The 2358-nt window shown below is 37.4% G+C and overlaps 1 non-coding gene across 1 annotated transcript; it reads right to left on the bottom strand.

The window, feature by feature from the left end:
• Positions 1-1891: 1891 nt before the first annotated feature.
• On the bottom strand, positions 1892-1998 carry LOC141609648 (small nucleolar RNA R71). Its single transcript, XR_012527570.1, has one exon. It is a non-coding gene; the product is annotated as a small nucleolar RNA R71 (small nucleolar RNA).
• Positions 1999-2358: the final 360 nt, after the last annotated feature.

The following is a 2358-nucleotide window of genomic DNA, read 5'->3' as shown; positions in this document are numbered from 1 at the left end:
GGGTCCTCCTTGCTCAACTTAAAAAGTGTAATTACTAGTTTAGCCCTTAGTTAACCCTAATTCATCCTCCCTAATTTTCACTATAAATACCCCATTAGTCTAATTAGAGGGATATGTTCTTCTTATCAATAATTAGTGTAGTTAATATCAATCAAATCTCTCTTCAATATTGTAATCAAGTATTAATTAAGTTTTAATCCAAGTTTTAGTTCTTTAATCTCTCTCTTGTTCTTCCTTTATTTTGGGTAATTAAAGATTATTTGGGTTATTATTGGGAGATTGACAACCTCTCAATCTAGGATTCAAGTACTTCTATTATTCTTGCTTTATTATTGGAATCATTAGTAGGTATAATCTCTTAATCCCTTTTTAATTATTGTTAATTACTTTCATTTATTCATCATGTTTCATATTGTTGGTATGATTGACAACCTTGCTAGCATGATCAACATGATAATGAGTGAGTAGTCTCTTAGCTAGGGTTAATGGGTGATTAGGGGAAACCAACATGGGGAATGATTCATGCTTAAATCAATATGCTTTCATATCTTATTTGCTTGCTTGTTTTGATCTTAATACATGCACATGTTATATTTGATGAAATGCTAAGCCTATGAATCCTTGCATTTACTATCATCTTCTATCCTTTCAACAAGACTTGTAAGACATAACCCAACTCGAGTCTTGTTAGACCATGCATGTGTTGAGTAGGAAAGATTAAGTCGACTTGTAGGTGTTGTACAATCTAATCGATTCGGCTCCGGGACCCAAACTTTCCTAGGATTGTAAGACATAACCCAACTCGATCCATCACAACAATAATTGCTTGCTTATAATTTGAGAACATGTTTGTATGATCATATCCCATGATCCCCCTATGAACCCATGACACCCTAGTGCTTTTAATCAATTGTTTACACCCCTTATTTTATTCATCTTGCTAGTTTATTTTCATTGTTATTTTAGTTTAGTGACCTTCTACACCAACTCAATTTGTGACACCCCTAGACACTACTAGTTGCAATAGAATTCTCATTTCAATACCCGTCCCTTGGGATCCGACCTTTACTTGCCTCTTTACTAATTGTAGAGTTGTTTGTGAAGTATAAATTGTGTTTTGTATCGACCATTGACCAACGACCACATATACTTAATTGTGAACACGAAATGGCATCGACCAAAAATGGCGCCGTTGCCGGGGACGGTGTTTAATTGATTTAAGATTTATTTTTATTGTTATTAGTTGTGTCTTTCTTCACCTTGGGGAAGTAAAACTCCTCAAGGTTTGTTCTAATTGTTTTTGAGTTGTTTGATATTTTGCATGTCTAGAAGGTTACAAAGTGATTTGTTACCTTTTGACCGTGAAATCGAAAGAACCTTGACGAATAATAGGAGACTTGTTAGGAGGAATTTGAGAGGTGTTGGTGAAGTTGTTCAACCCACTAGTGAGTTTGTCAATCCTTTCGCAATAGAAGGAGAAGAGAACCCATTACACAATACCCCACAAAATCCACCTACAATGCCAAAATTCTCGTCACACTCCATACCCACCGAGGAGAATCTACCAAATGGTACTCCTACACCGCAACATCTCACCGGAAATTTTATTGCCAAGTCCGCCTTCATCCAACTAGTTGAGAGGAGCCAATTCGGGGGAATGCCTAGTGAGGACCCTCATTCTCATATGGAAACCTTTTGCGATTATTGTGATGATATCTCTCAAACGGGCGTGACTCAAGACCAAATAAGATGGGTCTTATTTCTTTTTTCCTTAATCGGCACCGCAAAGCAATGGTTGAAGGGCCTTGATAAGGCCACCCTTGGAATAGATTCTTGGAAGAAGTTAGCTCTAGCTTTCTACAAAAAATTCTACCCACCGGAAAAGACTAACATGCTAAGAGCTCAAATTACGGGTTTTAAGCAAAGGGATGAAGAATCTTTGTATGAAGCTTGGGAGCGGTTCAAAGGTATTTGTCACTCATGTCCTCACCATGGACTTAGCGAATGGTTTTTGGTACAACAATTTTGAACGGTTTATATGAAGATTCAAGGAACATTCTCAATATGGGATCAAATGGAATGTTCACCGAAGTTGATGACAATCAAACATGGAACAAGATTGAGGAAATGGCGGTCCATAATTCACAATATAGTAGACCTCGCAAGGCTACTAGAGGAGGAAAGCATGAAGTGGACTCCGTTACTCAATTGGGTGCTCAACTTAGTGCTCACATTGACACAATCAACTTGAAGTTTGAACAAGCTATGGCTAGACTTGAGGAAAACTCAAAATCATCAAAGCATCATGTCAATGCCATGACGGCATCCTCATCAATCCCAAGTGGGATATGTGAGAAT

This window comes from Silene latifolia, chromosome 10 (assembly GCF_048544455.1).
Source record: "Silene latifolia isolate original U9 population chromosome 10, ASM4854445v1, whole genome shotgun sequence".
Classification (NCBI taxonomy): Eukaryota; Viridiplantae; Streptophyta; class Magnoliopsida; order Caryophyllales; family Caryophyllaceae; genus Silene; species Silene latifolia.
The sequence above is the reverse complement of the archived record's forward strand: the minus strand, read 5'-3'. Positions and strand labels throughout refer to the sequence as shown.